We start from the raw sequence: 16,996 nt of genomic DNA on the forward strand, positions 1-16,996 counted from the left end.
GATTGATCATGAAATGGAGCCAAGGTGGCTGTAGGGGAAGCGTCTCAGCCCAGATCATTCCTTAGCATATATTAAAACCTGCTGGTGGGCATAAAGTATACCCACAGCTCTGTCCGCCTGGAAGGACTAGTTTACTCTGGGCTCTAAGGCTCTCCCTCATGGAGAGCCTGGGGGCTAAGGTCATTGCAACCATGAATAGAATTCTGGGCCTGCATAGGTTTGAATGGGGACTTGACTAGGCATTCGCATGGAGGAAAGAGGCACTAAGGCAGGCAGAAGGACACAGGATGTGCCTAGATCTCTCTCCATTCTCATGGAGGGGATCTTTAGAATTGTGATGAGTGTGTTCTGTGATTTGAAGCCAGTTACTTGAGATGGCTGAGTGTATGTAAATTTTCCAGGCAATTGTTCATTTTTCTTCCAAACGTTTTCTTCTTCAGTGTCATCAGATATAAAATTTAGTTCAGGCCAAGAGGTTGTGAAGAGAGCACCATTCCCTTATGCCTGACTGTCGCTTACAGCTGGTAGCTGTTCCAAAGGAGCTAAGAGACAGATGGCAGTACCCAGCCTGGTGATGGCATGCCAGGAGAGGTCTGTGCATTTTATCCAACACTGGACCTTTTTTGAAACACAAAATTATGATGTCACTTTCATCTATTAACTCACCCTTGGACTGGCTGAGTATTCTCTTTTGAGGACAAGTGACATCAACTTTGCAGAGTTAGCAAAAAAGGCAAATATTTGAAACTGGTTCCAACAAGGCACTTCTTCAGTAACAACTGCATAATGCTGGTTGGTTTCCAGCATCTGGCCACAACTTGAAATGTGCTTTCCCCTCATGCCTGGTTTGCATGTGTTCATTATGATGCTTTCACAAATCAGGAACAATAGCCTTTTCCCTCGCGCGGGCCGAATACCTGTATATTAGCTCCTTCACCCTGATGAGTCTAGACCTTCATGAGGTTGGAGTAGGAGGGGATTGCCAGAAAATAGCCTGCAAAGGTAAAAGACATGGAGTGGTCAGAGAGCAGCAGAAACAAAAGCTGCCAGAGATCTCTGCCTAGACATTTGTCCTGCCCCCCACCCAACTTCCTCCCTCAGAGAGCCCTTCCTCGACTCTTCACTCAGAATTCACTAGCTTACTTCTATAAGCACACTCCAATTCTTTGCTTCCAAGAACATTTCAATTGTGGTAAAGTAGAAGACCACATAAGATTGACTATCTTAACCACATCTAAGCTTGTAGCTCTGTGGATGGTATTGTTGTGCAGTATCACCACCATCCATTTCTGACTGAAACTCTGTCCCCATTGAACACCAACTCCCCATTCCCCTCTCCCCGCCCAGCCCCTGGCACCCACCCTTCTGTTTTCTGCCTCTGTGAATCTGACTGCTCTAAGGACCTCATAGAAGTGGGCTCGTCCACGTTGGAGCCTGTGATAGAGGCGCCTTTTCATGCCTGGGTAATAGTCCAGTATATGTATATACATTTTGTTTGCCCCTTCATCTGCTAACGGGCCCTTGGGTTACCTCCACCCTCTGGCTATTGTCAGGAATGCTGCAGTGAACATGGCCGTACAAACACTACTTTCAGTTCTTCTGGACATTCACCCAGAAGTGGGATTGCTGGATCCCACAGACCCCCTTTCCTCATCTGTGAAACCAGAGGTTGGTCCTCGAAGCCCACTCTGTGCTCTGGTGCTATCTCCAGCAATGCTTGGCATGACTGCTGAGGAACAAGGGCCCTCAGAGCCCCCAGCCTGCGGGGTGGGAGTTGCCCAGCGGTGCCAGTCACCTCTGTGGCACTAAGAACAAGGCTCTTGGAAGAACTTCCAGCCTCCGTGGCTGCTTTGTTTTGAGCCCCTCCTTCGATTTTGCAAACAGGCCAAGTGTTTGAGGAGGGATAGGGAGAAATGAGTTACAAGTGCCCACTTCCAGGGCTCATAGATGTTGGCTTTGTGTATGGTTTCTGTGGAACAAGTGAGTATTTCTTTTTCCTTCTCTCTTTTCATCTGGGAGGCTTGTCTGCCTCCTGCAATATCTGTATGGCCACCTCCCCACAGCAGCCCTGCCTGCTTTCCTCTCTCCCCTCTCCTCTGTTCCCGTTCTAAACTCCTAACTGTGCTTTCTGAGCCTTGGTGGCGTCCGGGGCATGTTTCTAGCTAATGTTGAGCGGGGTCACTTAAAAATCCGTCTTGCCAAGTACGTAAAGATGTAGGAAAGATATTTGTTAAAGCTTATTGGCAATGTCTTCTCCAAGTCCAGCAGGGACTGATGTTTAATGGGGAATTTTCTCGCTGCATCAGTTAGGGCGCGATGCGTTTAATTTGGCAGCATGCTGCTTGAACTCAGAGCGGGGTCACTTGTCACAGTATTTTGGCAGCCTAATGGATTATTCTGTGGATGTTCTCTAGAGAAGATGAACTGAAAAAACTTGGGTGACCAAATTTGCCCTCACAGCATCCCACCTCTAATGCATCTTTCTGTCCTGGCAACAAAGTGTTCTCTGAGGAATGTTTGGCTCTGAGGACAGGGTTTTTTGTTTTCCATATGGGCCAGTAACAGGTGCTTGTGTGGGGTACCATAGATAGGTGGTCGGCGATACTCTGACCCCAGGCCAAACACTTGCTGTGACCTTAAGGGACTTCCCCAAGGAAGTTTTTAAGGGAACCCAGACGATTGAGTCCAACAATGAGGGGCAAGTCTAGTCTGTAATAAACTCAGCACTTGTGTGGCATCCATTGAGGCATCCGTGTTTTGGAACTCTTTTGTTTCATTGTGAAAAAACATGCATAACGTAAAATTGACCACTTAAACCATTTTTAAGTGTACAGCTCAGTGACATTAAGTACATTCACACTGTTTTGCAGCCATCACCACCATCCCTCTCAGAACTTTTTCCATCTTGCAAAAATGATACTCTGTACCCATTCAGCACTAACTCCCCTGCCCCCTCCTCCCTGGAAACCACCCTTCTGCTTCCTGTCTCCAGGAGTTTGACTACTCTAAGGACCTCATGTAAGTGAAGTCATCCAGCATGTGTCCTTTGTGCCTGGCTTATTTCACCTGGCACAGTGTCCAAGGCTCATCTGTGCTGTAGCCTGTGTCAGAATCTCCTTCCTAGTTAAGGCTGAATAATGTTTCATTATATGTCTCTACCACATTTTGTTTATCCACTTATCTGTTGATGGACACTTGGATTTCTTCTGCCTTCTGGCCATGGTGAATAATGCTGCGATAAACATGGCTGTCCCCTATAAACATGACTGTCTGAGTATTTGTTTAAGACCCTGCTTTCAATTCTTTTAGATACATCCTCTGAAACAGAGTTACTGGATCAGAGTTTTAAGGACTCTTAAACTCACTCTGTTCTTTGGAGAATATCTTTGGAATTCTGGCCTAACTTGTCATAAGAATTTAATCCATAAAAGATTCTGTTGACATTTTTCAAAATAGAAGTAACAGGAGGCAAAAAACGTGGTCATTATTTAGTAATTAAGGTACAAGTTTGAACTAGGAGGCGTGATGATGAAACCAGAAGAGAAGACAGTGCTGGGTTTGTTTTTTTAATCTGAGAAAGAGAAAGAGCCCAAGCTGGGGAGAGTGGAAGAAGGAGAGAGAGAGAATTTTCAGCTAAGCGTGGAGAGCTCAATCCCATGACCCTGGGATCATGACCTGAGCTGGAATCAAGAGTCAGATGGTCAACCAACTGAGCCACCCAGACGTCCCTTCTTTGTAACATTATGTATATCCAAGTTTATTCTTGCCACTAGAGAAGTGTGGTTTTTAACTTATTTTCCTACTGCTATGATTTAAAGATATTTATAGCACTCACAGTCTTCACTTGTCTATACTTTAAAAGTATTTTTAGGTAAATTTAAGCATTTTTAGATAGAATGCTTGTTTAAAGATAGAATGCTGATAGATTAAAATCTATTGTTGTAAATTTGGTATATTGTAGGAGATTCTTTATTTTAGAGAAGGAACATCTGCTTTGCAAAGATCCACCATAGAGTGTCTTTACCATTGTTAGCTGGTGCGCTAATATTTATTTATTCCAGTGCACTAATATTTAATTCAATGTACAAAAAATTCACTTACACAAAATTTTATATTTCTGCTTATAACAGTCTCTAATCAATAAGCATCTGCTGTATTAATGAAGTACCTGGTAATTTTGGCCTGACACCTTCTTGGTTTTGTTCATAGGTTTAAGTAGTAGGAGTATACATCATTGCTCCGCACATAACAGGAACTGTCATTGTTCTCAGCCCGGCAGAAAGCAGAGGAGACTTTCGGATAGCAGAGTAAACATGTTGCCACGGCAAGAACCGTCTTTATAAAAGACAACTCTGATCACATCTCTGTACTCCCTGGCTTCAATCTTTCAAAGGCTCAAGTTGCTTTTGGAATACAGTACACATTTTTCACTGCGGCTTGCAAGGCTTACTAGCGTGGCCCCAGGGGATCCTTGCCAGCCTGAGTTCCCTACGCTGCATGTTCCTTGCTGGTTTCAATTCCTTGAAAACGGTGTAATCTGTTGCATCTCTGGACTCTTGTACAGACTATTCTTAGCTAGAACACTCTTTCCTGACTTTTTCTCAGGGTGAAATTTGCTTTTTAAGTCCTCAAGTGACATGTGCCATTTTCTCTAGGGATTCTCTCCAGAGATCCGCGTCTGAGTTAGCCGTGCCTCCTCTCTGCTGGCCCCTCCCCTCCCAAAGCATTCTCTGCTGTCTTTTTTTTTTTTTCATGTTTATTTATTTTTGAGAGAAAGAGAGACAGAGCTCAAGCAGGGAGGGACAGAGAGAGAGGGAGACACAGAATCCAAAGCAGGCTCCAGGCTCTGAGCTGTCAGCACAGAGCCTAACACAGGGCTTGAACTCACGAGCCATGGGATCATGACCTGAGCCACGGTTGGAGGCCCAACTGACTGAGCCACCCAGGCGCCCCTCTGCTGTCTTTCTTACTGAATCCTAGCGCCCATCACAGTGACTCTACTTGTAAAATTCAGTTCAATTAAATATCAAGTACACATCGAAGGACCAATAAAATACATCAAGTATAAAAGATTCTGACACTATGCACATTTGTGCATATACCACCCAGTTCTAGAGAAGGAATATGGTCATGACTTTTGAAATGCCCTGTGTGCCCCGCCCAAGCCCTCCCTGTGTCCCTGCTGACCTCCCAGTAACCATGAGCCTGGCTTTGGTGTTCCTCCTTACCCTGCTTTTCTGTATGATTTTGCCTCATTTTTTAGGATCCTTAAACAATATATCATTTCATTTTGCATGGCTTGAGGCTTTTAGTAAGTCGAATCATAGAGCGTGTGTTTTTCTGTGTGTGGTTTCTTTTTTTCACTCCTCATTATCCCTTAGATGCATCTACATTGACCTTTATAGCTGTAATTCATTTCACTGCCATGTGAATATACCACCATTATCTGGCTTGTACTTGTCTTTTTACATATTTCTATGCCTTTTCTTTCCCTTATGCCCCATCTTTATCCCAAGAGACAATTTTAAATTCCCCAAGGGCAAAGATTGAGTTTATCTTGCCCACTGTTAGGTCCTAGTGTCCTGCATGTAAGAAAAGATCTGTTAAATGAGCCCCAGCAAATTTTGGTCTGAGAGTTTTCTGGTGAATGGTAATCAGTACAACCGCATTCTTGGTTGACAGAGGCTTTTCCTCCCTGCACCTTCCCGGGCTCTAGCACTCTGGACCAGGGCTCAGGTAACTTTTTATGTATCTAGCCAGATGGTAAGTATTTTATGCTTTGAGCCATATGGCTTCTCATGTGACTACTCAACTCAGCTACTGTAGAGTGAAAGCAGCCATAGATGATACATAAACAAATGGGTGGTCCAATAAAACTTTATTTACAAGAATAGGCATTGGGCCGTATTTGGCCCACAGCCTATATAGCGTGCCAACCTCTGCTATAAAGTACTTTCCTGGTTCCATGTGTCTGGTTCTGGCCAGTGAGTAGAAATGACACGTTTCTTCTGGTCTGGAGCATTTAATTACTATTGACCAGTACAGCTACTGGGTCAAGAAAGGAAGCCTTGATCATCTTGTGCCTCCCAGGGGGACCCTCCCAGTCTAGCACAGACAAAGACAAATATGGTGGGCTATGGCACCTTATCAGGCCTTAAGCAATATGATACAGCTATAGTCAAAGTGGAAAAGTAGCAGTTTTCAGACTAGGACCAACATGCATGTTCAAGGTTGTCATGAATGTATATAACATAAAGACTATGTTACAAAGGCATGGATCAAAATACTACTATAATATTTGAGTTGCAGGCCGGGTAAGAGTTTGGATACCCATCTTACCATCTTTTATCCCTACGCTTTCTTTTCTGGTTCCTTTCTAACATCTGAGGCTTGAGCCTGGCTGGCTCTGCATACAGACAACTGAGAGCTGGTGTCTTAACTGTGTCAAGCACACCAAATATAGCCTGATGGAGGAAATGCTGACTTCTGTTTGTTGAGTTGAGCAGAACAGCTTCTTTGGAGAGTTCTAAGTATAAATGGAGGGATGTGATGTCCTGGGTCATTTTCCTTACATTAAAGTGGACCCCCTTGTTTTCATGATATGGGCAAACCCATATCATGGGTAGAACGCCACAGTGCAAGAATGCAGGCTCGGACAAACAGATCTGAAACCTGGCCCAGTGTTGGTCTTCTCATCATTTAAGTGAGAATACTTATACCTGCTTCACAGGATTATTGTGAGAAATACAACTTGCTCGTTGCGGTAGCAAATTAGTTTCAAAGCAATATGGCTGAAAGGAGGTCCAGATGATGAGGATAAGCAAAAGAATAGGAATGACAAAAGCCAGAACGTACCATGCACTGCCAGGCACTGTTCTAGCTTGTTAGTCCTCCTTATACCCTCACAGTGACAAGGAGGGTACTGTTACTGGCCCCCTTCATAGATGGTGAATAAAGCACCAGAGAAGGTAGGTCACTTCGCTAGTAAATGGTGGAAACAGGATTGTTACACATGTGTCTGGCTGGAGAGTCCCCACCCTTCACCAGGGCACTGCTTATCATGGTATTGGTACTGAGGCTTTAAGTCTGGCTATAGCAATAGCCAGTTGTGATTGGGGAATGCTCCTGAAATCCCTCACCACTGAGGTGACTTGGTCAGCCCATGCGGCTCTCCTGTAGTTGATTATACCCACCTATGGCAAATTGAAAAGAGCCAAAGCTACACTGTGATACAGGTGCTGTGGTCATTGGCCAGGCAGACATCGCTAAGCCAGGAGTCCTGTCTCCCACCTCCTCAAGATGTTGTGCCTCAGTGCTCTATAAACATAACATGGCAAGGGACTTCAGTTAGTCCCAGGGATGGTTCTAGGGCTCTGATGAAGGAGACAGGAAGTGATCTAGAGATGTCAGCCATTTCTCTAAGGACACAAAGCAACCAGGAAATCACGTCAGTGTCTTCACATATGATATGTATTTGGAACATTTTAAAAGAATTAACTGCACATAACAAAGTATAGATGTCACTGGTGCCTTTTGCCAGTATTTCCCTTGAGATTGGGCAGGTCTATGTGTCTAGTTCTGGCCAATGAGCTGTGAGCAGAATTGACATGTCCCTTCTGGTCTGGAGCATTTAATTACCCATGAGACACCCTCTAGGCCTCTAGCATTTCAACCAACAACCTTCAAGATGGAGTCTGATCTTTGAACCTGCATCCCAAGTGACAGTGATGAGCAGAGCCGGACCCCCCCGCCCCACCCGCTGCCAACCCTCAATGGAAATGTAGTGTGAGCAAGAAATAAATTTATGGTGTTTTAAGCCTCTAAAATTGTCAAGAGTTGTTTATTACTGTAGCATGACATAGTTCATGACTAATATATAAACATACTGCAGTTTTCTTGCAAACAGCTTTTTTATACAATTTTTTATTACTATTACTTGATAAGAGTTAAGCATGAAAGAAATGTTAGTGTTGACCTTGGGTGTATAGAGTTTTTTAGAGAGTAAATAAGTTCCAAAAATAGAGTCCAGTTCCATAAGACCTTGTAACATATTGATAAATATACCAAAATGTCTGGGTTCCTGATACTGTCAAGAAATGTTTATTTCCTTGGCAGGCCATTGTTAGGGGACTCAGATGTTTATAAATACTGTTAACTGATACATGCAAGTTACTCCCTTGATATTCTTCCTATCAATTCCTTATTGTGGTTTGAAATCACTCTTTATAGGAAGACCTTCTACTAACATCTTACCCAACTATGTCAGACGTTACAGGATAGGTCAGTGTAGGTGTGGTGTTCAACAACATCATTCCTATTGGCCTGAACTGATTTCTGTTCATTTGCAACTTCCACCTAAATATTTTAAAAACCTGCTTAAATTGTCAAGTTTGGGCAAACCATTCACCCCACTAGCCCTGTAGAGTTAGTGTATTGTCCCTATACAAGCACTATTCCAGCCCAGAACCTGTTTTCCATTCATCATGTCTTGAACAGCTACCATTTAGGATTTCTATGTCTTTCACCTTCTCTCCCTCTTATCCCTCATCATGTTCTTCATATTTTTCTCTTTCTCTCACTCACACACTGGCATTCTCTCTCTCCCTCTCCCTTGTCCCCCTACACCCAAAGATTTAAATTGGTCCTGTTGTAAGATCCCTGACACTGGGGAAAATGTCTGCACGTTACTCATCACCCCCACTGAACACAGCTGTAGGAACCCTTTGAAACGCTTCTGCTGGGAACTTAGGGAGACTGGAGTAGTGCTCAGTAATCTGAGCCCACCCAGCTGCATGACTTCAGTTTGAACTGCCTAAGTTTCTGCCTCAAGCACGTACTCCAGAGGCTTAGGTTTTCAACTTGTGTTCAAGGTGATAGGGAGCAGGGGTAGAATGTGTGGGGGAAATTTAATATTGAGGGAAAGGAAAGATGGCAGTGTTCCAATCCCCACAAGGTATGTTTGCCTTTCTCTTTCACATAAGCTAAAGTTTCCAAAACCAAGTAGAAATGCTGTCCATCCTCCCCTCTCCCTCCCTGTGCGCTGTAAGTGTGATGCCTTGAGTTTGCCACATGGTGCCCTTTAGTTCACTGACAGCGTCCCATAGCCTGGGATGAAAATTTCATCCTTGAAAAGGAGAAGCACAAGGAGAACCCTGAACTTTCTCAGGGAGCCCTTGATGATCTTTAAGGTTTATCGATTATCATTAAAAAGTGGGCCTTTCTGGGGCACCTGGGTGGCTCAGTCAGTTGAACATCCGACATCAGCTCAGGTTATGATCTTGCAGTTCCTGGGTTCGAGCCCTGTGTTGGGCTCTGTGCTGACAGCTCAGAGCCTGGAGCCTGCTTTGGATTCTGTGTCTCCCTGTCTCTCTGCCCCTCCCCCACTTGTGCTTGGACTCTCTCCTTCTCAAAAATAAAAAAGTAAATATATGCTTAAAAAAAAAGTGGGACTGTCTCTCAGAGAGCTTCTAGTTTAGTAGGTTATAAGACATTTGCCAAGAAGAAAGCACCTGTTGGGGAGAAGTCTCTAAAGCCCCTTTGCTCTGCTCTCTTGCCTATACTCAGCATTAGAGTGGAGCTTGTCTCAGAGGTAGGCCAGGTAGAGGAGAGAATCTCCAGGGAGCTTGTTAAGTAAGGACTCAGGCTTACATCATGGAGAAAACAATGCAGACAGGGGCAGGCTGGCATGGAGGCCCAGACCAGGCTGTCCTATAAAGACAGGCCTTGCTGGAGCTGTAACATTGGGCCCAGACTGCAGTCCAGCTCCTCCCTCCTGGGAAAATCTGATGCTACGGGAGGTTAAGAGATGTACCTACGTCCAGACAGTGTCTGAACCAGAGTCAGAACAGAAACCTATGAATAACTGTCAGATGCCCCTCAGATACTAGAAGGAGAGCGGAGTTGTCAGGGAATGTACAGAAAGTAAAGGGAATGATGGCTTCACATGGAAAATGGAGGTCCATTGCCTGAGTAGTAATGATGGCAATGGCCACTTTGTAAAAAGTTTTGTTTCAGTGCCCTTCAAGTCTTGCTGACACATGGGCTTTTAATTCCTGGGAGAACTACCCAGATTCCCCTTGTGCTCACCTGATGACCATGTTGACCACAATGGCCATGGTGACCTCTGACCTTCCAGTGCACCCATCTAATGGACTAATTAATGCAGGCCCCCCTGGAGGGGCTGTCCAGAGTGTCAGCAGTGCTAAATATTATAGAGAGTTGAGAACATGCAGGAATTAGTTACAAATGTGTTAAGTGTGTACCATTGTTGATACTTTCCTGATAAACAGATGGCATAGCGATGTCACCCATCTCCGATCTGTGCATCCTGGTCGGTAGTAGAACCACTCATAGGAGCTGCCTAACAGCATTGTCTTCAGCCAGCAGACTGTGTATGTCCTTTTGACCTTGGAGTGGCCACCAAGCCATGGGGGAGACTTGATATGTTCTCGGAATGTACATTCTATGGAAGAGATAAGACCCTAGATGTGAGGCATCACCACCTCCTTCCCATGGGGCAACTGCCCTGGCCAGGAGTGTGGAGGCCCCCCTGGAGGAGGTGCCATCTGAACTTCAGGAGGGGTCTTTGATCCCCTTCCCGGGGCTCATTCCTGTGGACCCACCCCCCCCCCCCCGCCTTTACTCTGCTCCTAACCCCTTCTCCATGCCTTCGTTTGTACTTGAAATGCCTTCCCCCTCCATCCACCATTTGCAGTTCCAAATTCTACCAATGTCTCATTGAGCCAAGTCAAAAGGCCCCTTTTTTTTTTCTCTTTTAAAATCCGGGATGCTTCATGAATTTGTCTGTCATCTTGTGCAAGGGCCATGCTAGTCTTCCCTGTATCATTCCAGTGTTCGTACATGTGCCGCCCAAGTGGGCACAAAATGCCCTTTTTCTACAGAGATCCTCCACCCCCCACACACCAAGCCAGGGTGCAGCCCCCTCAGTCTCTGAGCCCCTGCCCCACTTGACTATACTTTTTGTATAATCAGTGTTCCTCTCCAGCCAGCTTACAGGGTAAATGTGTGTCCCACTGGGCTTTGTCCAGCTGACCCCACACAGTGTTTGTACAGTGAACTACACCCAAATACACTGACCTGTATTTAACGGATCATAAAGTATTTGTAATAGCAGTGCGTGAATTAAGGATTGATGCAGGGGGCGTTAAAAGTCATTGGAAATTCAGGAGTAGAGAAGAAGGACATGAGCACTGAGAGCTGAGAAAGCCTTCCTGTGGGAACAAGGGCTGGAAGCAGAGGTGTTTCGTGGCAGGGAGAAGAAGGTACATTCTAGAATGAAAGAAGGCACGAGGTGACAGTGTCAGATGCCAGCTGCAGGGTATGAGCACAGGGGCAGTGGAAGGGGGCAGGGTTGATAGGGGCTCACACCTAGCCCGGAAAGGCCGGCTTGCGAGGAGAGCTAGGGGAGCATTCGCTTTGCACCATGATTTGGTGTTGGCCTTGTTTGGCCAAGGCTCACATGAATTGCTCAAATCAGACCATGAAATGAAGTGGGAGGAGGAAGAGGCTGGGTGTCCATCCTTTGGTCTGGCTTCCCACTAGTGGGTGCCACCCTGAAATGATTGCACAATAAATGTTTGTCTTCTGAAGCCAGCATTACTGTTTATTGCTGTGTTCTTACTGGCACAGTTGTTTAATGAAATCTGCAGGATCTTTATTACCCCAAATGCAATGTGTTTTTCCAGAGAAATATCTATGGCTATAAAGCATTCAAAGATGAGATATAGAAAAGTCTTCCTAGTGCCTGCTAGAAATGGAATGGAAATACACACAGCACCAAATGAATTTGTTGCTAGTATTAAAATTCCTAGTTTGCCAAGTACTTGAAAGGCAAATTCAAGTAAACAGAAGAGACATGTGCTTTCCTCTAAGGGGAATGTTTTAATCAGAATAGAGACAGTTGATAGACATTTATATCCGGATCTCTTCTTTCTGCCCCATTAAACTAGAAATTGGTGTTTGCCAGTAGTGACCTAGTATATGTGTACAAGGCAAGATAATTAACTGGAAGGGGGCCATTTTGCAGAACTGCTTAGCCTGTCGTATTTAACACCAGCCTTGTATATTCGGTACAGATATACAACATTAGAGGCTTTACCTCCCCTCCCTGGAAAGAGAGATTGTACACAGAGCAGTAAGTCCGGTAGGACTGAACCATTTCTCCCCAGAGCTCCTCTCTCTGCCGCACTCACAGCCGCGGCACTGGCCCACTGGCCCTCGATACTCCCCAGTGATCAAGTTCGCTATAATGCATGGCCACCGTAGTAGGAGCGAATGGTTTAGCTGGATGTGTAACTGTGCAGGATATGTGGAAAAGCAATTAGCTTCCTGAGGGTCAGGAGCTGATATTCTATTTCAAAACACAGAGTGTGCTCAGATATAATCATGAGAATTAATCTGACTTAACTGTAGTCGTATAAGCAATATTGTGACAGGGGGTGGTTTGTTTTGAAGCTGGGCGTACTGGAAACTTTAAATGATGAATAGCGGTGGATAAAGCAACTATCCACTCATTCATTTCTTGTTGGGCTTGCTTTTAATTTTTTTCTGCTTTTTTTTTTTTCTTGTAGCTTATTGTCATTTAAAGGCTCACGGCTTATAGCTCTTAAGATTGTTCCTGTAAACACATTGTTTGTGTGTGAAATAGACAACGTCTGTATTTTCTTTCTGGACTTCCTTACTCCTGTCCTGTTAGTATCACCATGACTCACTCAGTTGCCTGCCTTTAACACTCCTGCTACTGTCATTAGATACCAGATCCATCCATTCTCTCTTTAGAAATGGTTCTTTAAGAACACAGCTCCCATCCTACTTCCATCCTGAATTTGTTGGAATCCTGAAGGGTGAGAGCGGGGGAGAATGACTGAGATGGTCAGGGACCACACGTCAGCTGGTTGCATTGTCCTGACCCTGATGGCCTTCACAGCAGACCTGGCACCGGCCCCACAGTGGGTCTGGGGCTGTGGCCACACCTCATGCTGGGTGGCATCACTTTGTCCAGCAGCCTCTAACCTCCTCACCCTGCTGCGGGGCTCTGGCCCATCAAGCCATCCATCTCTCTGCCCCAAGATAAATCTTACCAAATCATCCCTTGGAACACCATCACTCTCTTCCTCACGGGCTGCCCATCGGTTTGAAACTCTGTTCATTTAAGGGTTGCCATGGTTTGGTTTCACCCGGTTTTACCCAGGCACACCTGTATTCCAGCCAGTCTTCTCTTGGTGCTCTCACCATATATGCTGGTCATTGCAGGGTCCACCTCTTTGCTCATACTGTTACTGCCACATGGATTGCCTGTTTCCCCTTCTGACTATTCAGAACTTACCTTTGAGATCCCCCTCAGTGTTCCCTGAGACCTGTCATTACAGTTTCAGACCACGCTGACTTTCTCCTCCTGAATGGTGGTTCTCTTCCATCCATCTGTGCCTAAATGCTTATCGTCTGCAAAGTGCGGTGCCATACAGGAGACCCAGAGGTGTGCTGCATGTGAGCCTGGCCACACAGCTCAGAGGCTAGCACAGGCATTAAAACATGCATATAAATGATGTTAATGCTGGGTGGAATGTAATAAGGACTGTGGTTGTTAAAGATGTAGGTAAAATTGAGCCTGTTTACACTAGTTCAGATTCACCTCTGGGTCCAGAGAGGGAGATGATGCAGCATCGTAGTTAAGGACTCAGATTCTGAAGCCAGAGGAGGTGTTGGCAATAACAAGGCAGGTGTGTATTATGTGACCTGGGGCAGTACGTCTCCTTTATGAGCTTAGCTTCCTCCTCTGGAAGAATGGAGATAATAACTGTGCCCACCTCCCGGGGCCGCTGGGAGAATCAAATGAGTTAACACTGGAAGTGCGCAGGAGAGTGTCAAACACACGGTAAGCACCAGGTGAGTGTTAGCCATTATCATCTCCACCTGCCATCACCTTGGTTCTCATGGTCCTCCCCATCGTCATCTCTTACACGTGACTGCAAATTTCAGGGACAGAAATGACAAGGTTAATATCTCCCTGAGCATGTGATGGGTGCTTGGTCAACATTTGAATAGAACAGTAGGTCATCTGATACCTGGTTTCCCGTGTACTCTGCTTCAGGACCAGCAGAGTAAGTGGGCTGTCTTTCTGCACCCCCCCCCACCAACTTCCTATGCCTGGCACAGCACAGAAGGACAGTGTTCTGAAGTGAATTGGTTGAGGGTGGTTGTGTCAAGAGTCCCCAGGAGCACCCCCAGGATCAACGGGGGAGTCACTAGGTCTCACAGGACTCAGCATCTCAGCATCTAGTTTGGCTTATAGCAAAAGGATACAGAGAAAAATTAGCAAAGGGAAAAACACATGGGACAAAGTGCAGAGGAAAGCAGCCTTCGAGAGTCCCCTCCGAGTGGGGTCATACGGGATGTGCTTCGCTGCTCCAGCAGTGAATTGTGACATGTGACAATTGTGACAACATAAATGTTGTCTACCGGGGAAGGTCCTTAGAGACCCAGCACCCAAGGTTTTTCCCAGAGGCTGTTCACACAGGCACCTTCTGCTGAGCATGTACCAAACTCCAGACTCTCAGAAGGAATGCAGGTGCTCAACATGAACCACATTGTCTGTACAAACAGTATGGGCACAGTGTGAGATACTCATCAGCTAAGGAATGGTAGGATTCCTGAAGTCCAAGTTCCCAGATGCCCGCCGAGGGCCAGCCATGCAAGGAGGCCCTTACTGAGGATGGCATTCTTGGGTCTGCTGTGTTGACGCCTCTGAGCACAACAACTCAGACCGAAGCTACATGTTGAGCAAGCTTTTGACTAATTGGAATTTTACAGGGAATCTCATCCCACTGAGCATATTTTAAGCACTTTATTAATATTTGGTGATGAATTAATAATGGGGAGAAAGAGATTTGAGGCTAAACTTTTGAGAGGAGAAACAATTCTAAATTTGAAAGCGAATTTTGGCCCAGATTCTTCTGTAATTTCTGCGTTCACAGGCTTGCACCTAACACCTGCACTGTGCTTCCTGCTCTCAGTGGCTGACATGGCGACTAAGCCAGGAGGCCAGAATGTGTCCTGAGCCCCCTGTGCAGAGACCCAGGGGAGCATGATTCCACAGGCACCAGAGCTGCCGGCTGGTCTCTGGCCTTGGTCTCCACCCCCAAACATTCCTTCCCCACAAGAAAATACATCTCAAGGATAGGAAACCTCTCCCTGGCCTTCTCTGCCCTGCTCTGCCCATGATCTGGACAGGATGCCCAGTATAGCTGTTACAAGGAATCTGCAAGCTTAGATGTTAGTGCGCCTTGCCATTGTTACTCTGTATTTTAGAATTCCTATTTTCCAGGGGTGCCTGGGTGGCTCAGTCAGTTAAGCATCTGACTCTTGATTTCAACTCAGGTTATGATCTCACGGTTTGTGAGTTTGAGTCCCTCATCAGGCTCCATGCTGATAAGTGCAGAGCCTGCTTGGGATTCTCTCTCTCCCTCTCTCTGACTTTCCCACCCTCTCCCTCCCCCCCACTCTGTTTCTCAAAATAAATAAGTAAACTTAAAAAAAAAAGCTTAAAAAAAACTTAAGAATTCCTGTTTCCCATTACCTCTTGCTGCACTAGCACCCTACTTTGAAATACCAGAGGGACATGATTGGTGTGAGGTGTGTCCCCTCACTGAAGAAAAAGTTCACTTGTGCCAAGACTCCTCGAAGTGGATCGTGTTCCCGAAGTTCCAGCTGTTTCGGCTTCCAAGTGTTCATGCCCTTAAGGCACAGCTTCAGCTCTAGACCAGGTTAACCTGCCTGTTTTACAAAGCACTGACACTTCTAGGTTTTTGAGCACAGACCGAAACGGTCCCTCAGTTTCCTCATCTGTAAACTAGGGATGATAATAGGGATGATAGGTAATACCTATCCTACAGGATTGTTTTTGGCTTAACAGAGATACTGTTTTTATTGGTTCTAAAATGCATCCTCCCCTGCCCCCCCCCACACACACATTTCAGCATTTGTGAAATCAGAACGCATCTTACAATCAATGCTGTGTCAGAGGTTAACTGGCAGCTTTTTCTTTTTAGTGGTACATTCAGTAATGGTACACCCTAAAATCAATAGCACCATAGATTAGATGAAATACTGTAGAAGTTTATAGCACTTAACACAATGCCTCATAGGGAACAAATGTGCAGGATAGTTAGTTGTCATTGCCATTATCAAGTTCATTGTCATCATCAAACAGAGTACTCCTCCAGGAAGGAGAACAGCTCTTTTTCCTGTTTAGGTATAGGAGCTTTAGAACTCACAAGACAAAGATTCCTATCCCCACTTGACAGATGAGCCAAGTGAGGTTCAGGAAGTCCTGGTGGCTTAGCTTCTCCCACGGAGCTGGCAAAGTGCACACCTGGAGTCTGCAAGCTACAGTCCACGACCAGACCTGGGCAGCCTTTCTAAAATTTTTTATTTTTAATGTTTATTTTTGAGAGAGAGAGAGAGAGTACGAGTGGGGGTGGAACAGAGAGAGAGGGAGACAGAGAATCTGAAGCAGGCTCCAGGCTCTGAGCTGTCAGCACAGAGCCTGATGCGGGGCTCGAACCCACAAACCGTGAGATCATGACCTGAGCTAAAGTCGGATGCTTAACCAACTGAGCCACCCAGGTGCCCCTAGCCAGCTGCTTTTTTAATGTAGTCTGTGAACAATGAGTGGTGTTTAGATTTTTTTTTTAATTGTAAACATCAGAAGAAGATTCATGTTTTTTGACACATAGAGATTATAAGAAATTCAAGTTTCAGTGTGTATTCAATAAAGTTTTATTGGAACCCAGCCCTGTTCATACATTTACGTCTAGTCTGTCATGGCCTTTGCACGACAGTGGCAGAGGTGAGTACAACAGAAACCACATGGCCCCATGACACCTAAAATATTTGCCATTTGGTTTTTTTAAGGGGAAAATTTTGCCAGCTCCTCTTTGCACTCTGACGGGTGTCCTTTTGAGGAAAGAGAGTTTCT

At 45.4% G+C, this 16,996-nt stretch overlaps 1 protein-coding gene and 1 non-coding gene across 4 annotated transcripts in view; one reads left to right on the plus strand and one right to left on the minus strand.

The window, feature by feature from the left end:
• Positions 1-16,996, plus strand: part of SLC22A23 (solute carrier family 22 member 23) — a 181,233-nt gene that overhangs the window by 62,558 nt on the left and 101,679 nt on the right. The window lies entirely within an intron of this gene.
• LOC122490666 lies at positions 10,776-10,881 on the minus strand. The gene has a single exon (XR_006299208.1). It is a non-coding gene; the product is annotated as a U6 spliceosomal RNA (small nuclear RNA).

Source organism: Prionailurus bengalensis, chromosome B2 (genome assembly GCF_016509475.1).
Source record: "Prionailurus bengalensis isolate Pbe53 chromosome B2, Fcat_Pben_1.1_paternal_pri, whole genome shotgun sequence".
Lineage (NCBI taxonomy): Eukaryota > Metazoa > Chordata > Mammalia > Carnivora > Felidae > Prionailurus > Prionailurus bengalensis.